The sequence below is a fragment of the Aquarana catesbeiana genome, linkage group LG04, assembly GCF_042186555.1.
Source record: "Aquarana catesbeiana isolate 2022-GZ linkage group LG04, ASM4218655v1, whole genome shotgun sequence".
NCBI lineage: Eukaryota > Metazoa > Chordata > Amphibia > Anura > Ranidae > Aquarana > Aquarana catesbeiana.
Window position 1 is genome coordinate 380,137,025 of NC_133327.1, and position 12,438 is coordinate 380,149,462.

At 41.1% G+C, this 12,438-nt stretch overlaps 1 protein-coding gene across 1 annotated transcript in view; it reads right to left on the bottom strand.

Annotated features, from left to right (window-relative positions):
• The window catches only part of COL10A1 (collagen type X alpha 1 chain), a 167,218-nt gene that overhangs the window by 68,412 nt on the left and 86,368 nt on the right, over window positions 1-12,438 (bottom strand). The window contains exon 2 of the mRNA XM_073627116.1: window positions 5,833-5,880. The gene's annotated coding sequence lies outside the window, so the exon portion shown is untranslated. The remainder of the gene's footprint in view (window positions 1-5,832; window positions 5,881-12,438) is intronic.

Here is a 12,438-nt window from a genome sequence, read left to right on the forward strand (position 1 = left end):
ACTAATTATACAAAAAGTTACTCAATGCAGGAATGCTTGGCTAGCCCTTTCCTCTACCATTGTTGTGGTATTACTCATGTTTGGTTGGAAAGATGGTTTATAATTGGTAATCAAGGTGTAATGGCCAGGAAAAAAAAGACTAATCTGTAAAATCTGTTCTATCCAAAATGCCAGTAATATTTGCAATACACACTGAAAAGTCTATTCATCATAAATGTCAAAATACCATTCTATTGTTTTACTGTAGTCTCTGCTTAATTATACTATAGGGTAGAGCAGGACTGGCAAGTTCTACCCAGGAACATGAGTACAAATACATTTTTTGGGGTTCCAGGAGGTGGCCGCTCCATTAGAGGCGCAGGGGCGCCCCCTCCCTCAATCCATGCACCCGGCCCCTAATCTACATGTATGGATTTCAATTTTTTTTTTTTTTGAAGCACATGATCAGAGCCTGAGGCTCAAATTTGCTTCAAAAAAGGGTTGGCACGGGGCACAGAGCACTGCGCCCTGAGCCCACCCAGTTGCGTGACAATAGCAAAAATAATATTCACTATTGTCTTCCTGCTTCTCCTCCCGGCCAATCAGGATTGATTGGCCGGGAGGAGAAGCTACCGTATTGACCGCCCAGGAGGAGACGCAGGGGGAAGCCGCCGAGGAGGAGACACAAAAGGAAGCCACGGAAGCTGCCCGCGACCTAGATGGGGTAGGTGTGGGGCAGGTGGGCGGAGGGGCATAGGGCGAGTGGGTGGTGGTGGGTGGTTTTCCGATTGACCGAGCGACATGGGGTGGGGGATTTTGAATGACGGACTGAACAAACAGGGGGGTTTAGGAGATATCCCCTGTATCAGCATGTACCGACATCATCGGCACATGCGCACAGAAGCGATGGCACGTTCGTGCCATTGCTTCAGCTAGTGTGCTGTTACTGGCGGCTCCCGTGCGCATGCGTGGGACTGATGTAATTGCGGCTCCGGCCAATCACAGCGCCGGAGCCTGCGATACCCGGAAATACCTCTGGGAGTGATGTCGCCAGCCAGACCAGTGTACGAGGACGCTGCGGGGGCTTCAATCTAAGTTAAGTATTTTTATAATGAGCTAGTATACTATGCATACTACCTCATTATGCCTTTGTCTTGCAGGTTTTTTATTTTTTTTGTTAGTGGGTTTAGAGCCACTTTAAATAAGATGAGTAGCAGCTATGCCTTTTAAGTGTTGAATATATCCAGCCTCACACTAACTCATAGCATTTTGCTTTATTGTGGTAACATTTGCTTTATTTCAGATGGCACATACAGTATAGTACAATAACATATTTCCAGAGTTAACTTAATCTAAACTATAACAGCTAGCCTGTTCAGTCTTGGAACCATAAGATACTTTGCAGAGTCAGGGTACATGTGCTTCTATTGATGACAATAGAGAATGCTAAATTAAAATATAGTCGACAGTTGTAATCTTTTTTAAAGGTAAATTCACCTTTTGGGGCAGAATTTCACTTTTTATAATAAATAAAAGCCTTTTCTAATGTCTTTTCTGCCCATGCCATCCCCTAACTTCCGGTAGTATTATGTGACCATCTAGGACACTTCATATCCCATCATGCACTGTCTTACTGCAACACAGAATTTGGCATGTTTTACCTCTCTGGACTTCCCTCACCTCCACACCTCCCTCATTACTATACCACCCCTTTTTTATCTCTGCCTACTTTCCTACCTCTTCCTTTAAGGAATCTGATAATACAATTTCCCTTAGCTATATCATCAACTATGTAGTACAAGGGCCTGTCCGATTTGATACAAATTGAATTGATTGTTCAGGTGTGTCCACCTATTCCATAGTTTTGGTAAATCGAAAAAAAAAATTGTACAGAGATTGTACAATCAAATTGCATAGTGCTGCATAGTGCTGTCATTTCTCTTTCAGGCATCATTCACACCTAGCATAGTGGTAGTGCACATTTTTTAATGCGTTTTTCCCATGACACGCATAGGGCAGCCCATAGATTTCCATGGGCTGCACTACATGCAGCAATGTAGCTCATGAGATATTTTGGCGTGTTGCAGTTTGCATGGTTTTTTACTACACGTTTTGCTGTGTTTGTCATGTGTTTTTTCACGTGGCAAAATACATGTTTGCTTCTGTGTTTGGGGTGCCGTTAATAACGAATGGCATCAAAATCTTGACTATTTAATTTTAGGTGAATAGAGGCGGTCATACACTATACAAGCTTTATCAAAACTAAATAATAGGAGGACACACCTATCTATCCAGTCACTCTGTATCCAATCAGGCAGACCCTTGCACTACATAGTTGATAGTAGATCTAAAGGATATTGTACAATCAGATAGTATAGCGTATGGTGAGCTTAACAGACTTTCGGGGACATACTTCTGGTTTCAATAATACAGCTCTGGTCTACATAGGCTGTTATATGATCACTCAGCTCCTGCACCAAATGAGTGATCTATACAAGATGAAGGTAAGGTACAAAATAATTGATCAGCAGAGGAAGGCACTGGCTGTGTATTTAGTGAGAATGGAGCTCACTGACAATGACTGCATGTAACTACAGAGGTTGGCAGAAGCAATCTTCTGGAGAAGTGGGACAGGTGCAGGGTGTGTTTTGATGAGGTCAGCTGGTGAAGTACTTCCTTAGGCTGGCCATACATGTTCAATTTCCTTGTACAATTTTCCTTTAGATTTACCTTAAACTATGCAGTGCAAGAGCATGCCTAATTGGATACAATTGAAAATAGTTTAGATTTGACCTCATATTACATGTTTTTTGGTAAAGTTAATGGAAAATTGTACAAGGCAATTGAACATGTATGGCCAGCCTTAGTCTTATGCCCTGTACACACGATAGGATTTTCCGATGGAAAATGTGTGATAGGACCTTGTTGTTGGAAATTTCGACCGTGTGTAGGCTCCATCACACATTTTCCATAGGAATTTCCGACACACAAAGTTTGAGAGCTTGCTATAAAATTTTCCAACAACAAAATCTGTTTCCGATCGTGTGTACACAAATCCGACACACAAAGTGCCACGCATGCTCAGAATAAATTAAGAGACAAAAGCTATTGGCTACTGCCTCGTTTATAGTCCCGATGTATGTCTTTTACGTCACCACGCTCAGAACGATTGCATTTTCCGACAACTTTGTGTGACCGTGTGTATGCAAGACAAGTTTGAGCCAACATCCGTCGGAAAAAATCCTAGGATTTTGTTGTCGGAATGTCCGATCAATGTCCGATCGTGTGTACAGGGCATAACAGTTTTCATGTCCTAAGGGACAGATACCTGGAAATAATGGAGGAGTTCTCTATAGGATAAACTGGAGGCTAAGGTAAGGACTGTCCTAGAATATAGAGACAGTTTTTTCTTTTCTTCAGTAGAGGCACATTATATTAGTACATAGGGAAGCTGGAATTTAGAAAAAAAGGTGAACTTAGCCTTTAAGTGCTGAATTTTTCCAGTCTCACTGACAATTTTCTGATAATATAACCTAAACATTTCAGGGTTAGTACAGATACAGTATTTTTGTACAAACATTTATGGCTTCAAACTGGCCATAATCCTTACAATATGACTGGGAAATCTTGTTTAGATCTACCAACAGCTTTTCAGTTAAAAGACCTGTCTAATTTCAATTGTACAACTAGATTTTAATCTGTATAGCCGGTGTAGCAAATGACCATACACTCAACAATCTGGTTGTACAATCTGTACCATGCAAGATAAGATTGTGACCCAAGGTTAGTGCTTAGAGGTCCCCGCTTAGGCTTATGAAGTCCTGTAAGAAGGATGCCACTGGTTTGTGAGGGTGCAGGCTGGGGATGGGTATGTCCAGACCCAAGACATGCAGGCAAAATGAGAGGAGTTTTCCTGGCTGCCGTACCCCTCATCCAGCCATGTTGTAGGCAAACAAAAGCAGCCTCAGCTCAATCCATTGAAACTACGGCCCCAACCTGTTTTGCCCCCTGGGCTTGATCATGGAGAGCAAAACACATTGGGTGTGTGGCTTTGATGGATTGAGCTAAGGCTGCAGGACCCGATCCTCCTCTTTTCAGGTCCCCCACTAGTCTTCCCGGCTCCTCCTCCTCATTGAGTTCTGCTTACTATGGGGGCACTCATGCCTGCTTGCTTTTGAACCAGCTTTGTGTATCCATAAGACACACAGAGCATGGTTCGGCCCTGCCTCCAATCCCTCCTCCTTGGCTGTGATTGAAAGCAGCTGCAGCCAATGGCTCCCACTGCTGTGTCTGAGCCAATCAGGAGAGAAAGAGCAAAGAGAGGATGGATCGAGATTGGGCTCATGTAGGTCTTTGAGGGGGTGCTGCTTGCAGAAGGTTTTTTACTTTAATGCAAAGAGCGCATTAAGGTAAAAAACCTTGCACAAAAAACATGTGTATTGCGCATATTCCATTGAAGTCTATGGGACCAAAAATGCCTAAATACGCTTAAAAAAAAAAAAAGCTTATGTACTCTTTTGAGTAAAGGGCAGCTCAGCGTACAAATGTAAACAGGGACCATTATAATGAATGGGTTTCTGAATAGTGAGGTATAGTCAGGCCTAGGGAAACCGGCAGTGAATGAGGGGTTAGTCTCTCATGCACATGGACATTTGTTTTTCCATTTTTAATAAATTAGGCTAGCCAATAAAGGGAATCGTTTAAACTCCAAAGTTTCCACAATGAACAATAGCCAACATGGTACAAGATATTGGTGCTACTAGCTTAGTGAACCTAAATGAAAGTGAATCTAAAGCCTAAACTTAGTTTTCAGTTTTGGATAGAGCCTGCAAGGGTTAGTGCCTTTGTCAGTTTCTATTGTTTTCTTTGCTGCTACCTTTTCTATTTGTAATATTGACTATTATGACTGGGACAGAAGGTGGGGGAAAATACAACATTTTGGATTGTCACCAGCACAGGAATAGAGGAGAAATCTTCCAATGAGGACAATTGGCTTCAGTGACATCTATCTACGAGAGGATTTCCCTTGCTTCCTGTTGCATCTACTGGACAGGAAGGAAAATCCCCCTGATTAGACATAGATGACAAAAAAAAAAAAAAAAAAAACATGATAAGGTTTTAACTTTTTCCTACTGAACTGAAAAAAAAATGATATACTTTAAACATTTTGATAGTTTGGAGTTCACAGCAAGTTGTAACCAATACCATTTTTTTAGCCCTGAAAGCTGGCACAATAATTGTGCTTTATAAGAAAGGGCAGTTCATTTTAACTAGAGTGTTACGAGAGCGTAACATTTGTGGTCTAGGGTTGGAAACGGCTGAGAGGCACTGTCATAAATAAGTCCCAAGGAAAAGCTCATATCTCTGATAGAACGATTTAGTTGGACATCTATTTGTTTGCGTCTGTAGTTTATTTCCATAGTTTAGTTTAATTCTTTACCATATAGTAATTTAAATATTTAGCTGATATTTTTTACAACAGACTACATAAAGTGCCTTTTCATTTCCTTTAAAAAAAAAAATCACAGATATTTTGGAAATAAAAGAACTTTAACTTTTAATGTAAACATTAAGCAAGTGCTACTGTACAAGGACACATCAGTGGGTGGCCTATTATGAGAAAGTGAGCGCTTTCCTGCTCTGTGTCTTGTGTGTGGGCTGTTTTCCTTTTTCTAATAGAATCTGTGCTCGCAAGGCCACCCACTAATGCCCTTTGTGTTTCCTTAACTCATAATATGACCTGTATACTGCATAACTGTCTATAGTCTATTGTTATTTCTGAAACAAAAGCCATGTTATTAAGCAGTGTATGGTTGATGATGGTGAGTTTACAGATACCTAAGGATTACTTACTTGTACAAATGCTAGAGAAAGTCCTTCTCTTAAATGCTTGCAACTGATCTGTAAAGAAAAAGAAGTATATAAAATGCATTCTTGATTTTATTAATAATAACATACACTACTATTAATTGGTTTTGGCCACCATTAGATGAAGAATGTTTTGTGCTCCCCAGTATAGATATATGTATTTATTGTACAGTGTACATCTGCTACAGTTATATATGGTTAGACACACTATTTCTGACTGTTTGTATACATATGTATTTATGTAGGCTATGGTTTGTGCGCATGCACACGTAACCCTTTACATGTGTTGTATACCCAGAATTTTCCACCAATAAATTTGTACACATTTTTATCTTACTCCAATCTGTCTACTGCCTCATTTAAAGTCCCACCTGGCCTCCGGCCTTCCCTTCCTCTTTTTCTTGTATTCGGGATGGATGCACAGTCCCACGCCTCATTTAAAGTCCCAAACCTTTTCCATTAAACTCTAACAGGGATGGAGGCAGTAGACAGTTGCTAGGCAGTTTTCCCCTGCTGGCTTTAATTGGGGTTTTTTATATGTGGTAGTGCACCTCAATGGTCCACACACATATTTTGTGTGCAACTACATGTTGCTCCAATTTTTGGGCGCACTTTACACAATCCAGCATGGTGGCTGGGCTCTGGGCTTCGGGCTGTTCTTTTCCCGGAGCTGCGATGCGCTCTGCGTGCCTTCCCCATCCCCCCCACGTCCGCCTTTTTGCTTTGGGCTGGTTTGGTGTGGGGGATCGGGCGGGTGCACACACCGCATCGGCGCCACGCAGTGCTCCCGCACATGACGTCACCAGTTGGCGCCGTTGTGCGGGCGCATAGTTTTCCATCTGGTGTCGGCGTAGCTGTACGCAGTGACGTCAGCCTGGGCGGGTCCCTGCCGTGAGCAGGGATCCCCGCCCCACGCATCGCCGGCCTGTCAGCGTGACGTCGGTGGCAATCACCGGCGCGGCCGGGACACATATTAGGCGTCGCCCCAGGCACATTTTTTCCTCCTCTGCTCTCCACAACAGAACAGACGCCATAGCGTTCAGTCAGCCCCGTTTTTAAGCACCTCAAGGTAATACTCTATGAATATATACTACAACTTTCTATCCCCCTTACTCTTTAGTGTCAGTACTGTGACCTTCTTTATGGATTCCATCATCTACTTTAGGTCCACCATTCCACCCATGATTGGCTATGTTTTGCAGAGGATGCTTGTGCTTTGGGGATGATGCCGATGTGTGCCTGTCTTGCGTCGGATTGCCTGCCACCCCAGCTCTGGGGGAGAGCTATTCCCTGCCCAGTCCCTGCCCTGTACCATAGTCTGGTGACATCATGAGTACCCAGAAATTGACACATTGTCCTTTCTGGTTGTATTTATTTATTTTTATTTTTTGATGGCTTCATACTTTGTAATTTCAGAAATCCTATAGCATCCGCCCCTGAAGAAGTGTATTCACAGAAACGCGTCGGGCACCAAGGATGCAGCCACTGGGCTTTTAATTGGATTTGACAGTTATTAATGTTTTGATGTACCTCATTATTTTATTTTCATACTCACTTGTTACATCATGTGTTTTGTGCTCCCCAGTATAGATATATGTATTTATTGTACAGTGTACATCTGCTACAGTTATATATGGTTAGACACACTATTTCTGACTGTTTGTATACATATGTATTCATGTAGGCTATGGTTTGTGCGCATGCACACGTAACCCTTTACATGTGTTGTATACCCAGAATTTTCCACCAATAAATTTGTACACATTTTTATCTTACTCCAATCTGTCTACTGCCTCATTTAAAGTCCCACCTGGCCTCCGGCCTTCCCTTCCTCTTTTTCTTGTATTCGGGATGGAGGCACAGTCCCACGCCTCATTTAAAGTCCCAAACCTTTTCCATTAAACAACTGTATACAGCGCTCCCAAAATGCCTATGCCCATTGCAATGAATGGGCAGCACTGCCCATTGCAATACGGGCATTTTAAACCCCTTCTTTGGCCGCTAGCGGGGGTTAAAAGCACCCCACTAGCGCCCGAAAAGTGCAGCTTAAACAGCAGTAAAGCGCTGCTAAAGCAAGCGGCGCTTTGCCACTAATGCCCCAGTGTAAATGGGGTCTTACATTCCGGGCACTTGCCAGGAATTTAACCATTTTTTTAAACTGTTAAATCGATTAGTTTAGTTCCACTTTACGGCACTTCAATGCACCTTGCCAATGCACCTGGATGTTAACACACCACAACACAAGGTAACGCACTACTATGCTTTGTGGTTAACTGTCTTTAAAAAAAGTACATTTACCTTTTCTTGTGTAGTTTAGCGCATTAGGGAGGTTACTCAAATGAATGTGCTGCCCTAATGCATATTCAGGCACGGTTCACACTGCCACGACTTGGGATCCAACTTGTGAGACCCCAAGTCGCATGACATGTGAAATCCCATGTTAGTCAATGAGAGCTGTTTTAATTAGCACTACTGAAGTCGCTCTGACTTTAGAAAAGGTTCCTGTACTACTTCAAGGTGACTTCCATCCGACTTGTGCCTCAAAGTAATACTCAATTCGCCAGGAAATCTCCTTGCAAAGTCTCACCGTAAGTCACGCGACTTTAAGGTCGCAGCAGTGTGAACCGAGCCTAATGCATTAAAGTGGAACTTCACTCTCCCAATCAACATTGATTATTTGTAATCATCATGTTGATAGCATTAGTAAATAGATAGGAAAGTATATCATATTTACTTGTTTAAACTTTTTTTTACATTTCTTTGTTACTTCCTGGTTTCTTGCCTAGGCAAATTATGTCATATAACCACTAAAGAAATATACACCTACAAGGGCTACCAATTTCAAAACAAAATATAATTATTGGACATATGATTGGCAAAAAGCATTGGCAAGAGTGAGGAACCCCTTCTCACAGAAAAAACACTCGTAGGACACCCCATGAACCTCGCCCCGACACTCCTCCCCTTTTTCTCTCTCCCACCTCACTCTGGTAGCCTCAGAGCAATCCCACTCTGCCCAGAGCCTCTCCCCTGTGACCCACTACAGTAAAAATCTGAGCCCCCCTCGATGGTTGGATGGTCCAATAGGTGTCAGTGAACTATGTGTTATTGATCTTCTAGTGGTTAGTAGGCTGAGAGCCTATGTTTGTTGTAATGTCTGCCTGCTAGTTCACTTTATGAAGCTGCCTGTGGAGTTAAATGTATCCAATTGCTCTGTTGTATAGATCAATGTTTATACTGACAGAAGAGAGCATTGGTAAAGCTAATTCCATTTAATGCATTTATTTAGGCAAGACTGAGTCAAGGACACACATACACATGCAGATAGCTGGCCGATTTCGATCTCTCACAAGCATCATCCCTCTACCTGAGGTCAATTAGCTGCTGAGTGTTTTCCACAACACAAGCAATACTTGCATAGCAGGATGGACCCAAAGGGATGGATTCAGAGCTGATTGAGAGATAGACCATTTCAAAATACTGGGCTAACATTGTATGTTGACTCACTTTCAGTGGGAATAAATATCTCTAGCTACTATCCTAATCACCAGTTACTTAAGTTGTCAAGATATTTACTTTGAATTCTTTTTTTTTTTTAATCTTGATCTTTATTCGAAAGGTTATTTTAATACAGAATAGTATCAAACAGGAAAAAGAATACATATCTCAGTGCACTTAATGCCAGCGGTCACCAATTTGAGATTGGATCAAGCAAAAGGAGGCATTAATTCAAACTTCTAGAAGTGTACATAAATCTTTTATGACAGACACACATGCAGATGGTCGGTTGATAATAGATCTCTCTCTAGGTTTCTATCAAACTAAAGACCAGCATGCCATGACAAGTTTCTCAGCAAAATGAAGGGTGTCTGTGGGGGGACACACAATCCCCCCCCCCTTTTTTTAACTGCAACCTATTTTGTTATATGTTCATGCATTCATATCTCGCTCATCACCTACACTAGTCTATAGTAGACATGTGCATTCATTTTCTTCCGACTGCATTTTCGTCCGAATTTCAGGTATTTTCGTTATCGTTTTAACAAACAATAACGAAAGTGCAGAATATGAAAACCGAAAGATCCAACATAAAGAAATGCTTTATTTTTGTTTTCGTTGCGACATTTCATTCGACGTGACGCTGACAATAACAATCTGTGTCTATCGAACCTGTGGTCGAATGTGCCTAACCTTAACTCTATTAGTCCAAGATTATTCTACATAGAGAGAAAACATTCGACATAGAGAGAAAACATTCGACACAGCACATCGGCAGAACAATAGTGAAGCAAGCTACAGTTCAACTTAACTTTTTCATAATAATCTGCTGCTATTGTGTTAGTGTTGTGAACTTGATAGTGATACTAGTGTTGCTAGTGTTGTGATAGCCTCAGAGGCTGCCTGTGTTGTGGGGGGGATTTATTATTATAGATTCTATATTATAATGCCATATCAATATCTGACACAACTTCGGATGCCACGCCCGCCATTGCACTTGGAGATTGAGAAACGAATGTGAAAGTTGGCTGACTGTTGGGGTAGAGTAGACCATTCAACTTGAACGACGAAGATTCGACAAAGCAACAAAAAACATACAAACGTCGAATCTTTGGCTTATGGTGTCTGTCGAAAACCCTAAGAAGATTCGACGGAGCAGCTAAACTGTACGACGCTGCCATCGTACATTTTCAGTCAAATGCATCCGCCCATAGGCTATAGAAAAATTCTAATGTTGGTTGACTAGTAAAATTATTAATAAATATAATTATTACTAGTCATACAACATTAGAATTCTACTACAGTTAGCTTGTAGGTGGAAAATTCGACCGGAAATGTACACATACAGTTTAGCTGCTCCGTCGAGTATTATTTACCATATACATTAACAGTATAGTTCAACAACTAAGTAATAACAAGTGGTTATTTAAAAAAGCTGAAATGGAGCAATAGGATCCTTTTCTGTTTCAGCCTTTAAACTGAACAAAATCAGTGCTGTGCGGGCAAAAAACACTTTCATCAAATCTTATACTTACGGTCCATGATATTTTATTGGTCACCAATCTTGTACAATATATAGATACTGCATGCAAAATTATTAGGCAAATAGTATTCCTCATGATTTATTTCATTGTTGAACAAAAGGTGCACAATACTTCCAGTCAATCAAAAAAAATGTGACCTTTTTATCAAAGAAAATTAGATTTGTTATTAGTGTGCACAATTATTACGTAACTATAACTTCTTTTCTTGTTAATTGTTCATTTTTAAAGTTTTGCTGGAAATATATAACAACAACAAACAAATGACCTGTGCTCCAATTAAGGCTTTAGGACAACTGTACAGTAACATTGCTCAGACTTTAGATATGATATTTTGCTGTTGTACGCTCGGCATGAGCACCTTATGACTCCTTGATTTGGAATAGAAATCCCCATCATTAGCATAATTTTTCTCTAGAAAAGTTAGGACCATGCTAAAGATCATGATAACATTTAAATTTGAGAGTACACTAGGATTTGTGGATTCAGTACTGGAAAGTAACTCTGCAAGTATGTGCAGGTACCACTAAGAACTATATTACCATTAAAATTATTATTAGGTAAACATTAGTTTTTAGCTTTGAGCATGGTGGCTAAAGGCTAGAACTACCCTGTTTCCCCGAAAATAAGACCTAGCGTGATTGTCAATGACGGTTGCAATATAAGCCCTACCCCCCAAATAAGCCCTACCCTGTGTCCCTGAAAATAAGCCCTACCCTGAAAATAAGACCTACAAGGACTTTAACTAGGGCTTATTTGGGGGGGTAGGGCTTATATTGCAGCCATCACCGACAATCACGCTAGGTCTTATTTTCGGGGAAGGGATGAGCTCCCAGCTTGGTCCAAACTTTGCTTGTTCAAGCGTTTATTGGAATGCTGGATTTCTGGCTCATTTGACAGGAGACAAACATTTACATTTTTCTCCCAGTACTATATGACAGCCTCCTTCTTCCCCGTTCACCCAGTTGACCTCTGTGACCCACAGAACACCTCCTCCATAAGTTATGGTGATGAGGAGTTGATGAGGAGACCTTCTGTAGTCCTAACATACGTTTTATCATAGGGTGACAAAGTTGTCCCTCTATAGCAGGGGTCTCCAAACTATGGCCTCCAGTTGTTCAAGAACAGCAATTCCCATCATGCCTAGTCTTGTCTGTGGATGTTAGAGTTTTACAATGCGTCATGGGACGTGGAGGGCCATAGTTTGGAGATCCTTGCTCTATAGGTTTAATAGATTGAGTGAGTAGGTGTTGTCACTATAGTGTGTAACTGACAGAATTACCATGTGGAAAAAAAAGCCTGGGAAAAACAATAAAGCAGCCACCAAATGTAAGGAAAGGTAAGCTGCAATAAATTACAGTTCTGTGCTTGGGTTTAGATGCACTTTATTATAGAGCACCCATTACATCTATAGAATTCACATTAAGATTATCTTTCCCATACCAACCAAACAAATCATACATATGTTTGACATTAGTTTGTATGAAGAATATTGATTCATGAAAAGGGATATGTATGTGGATAAAATGTAAATAAATGCACACATCTAAAA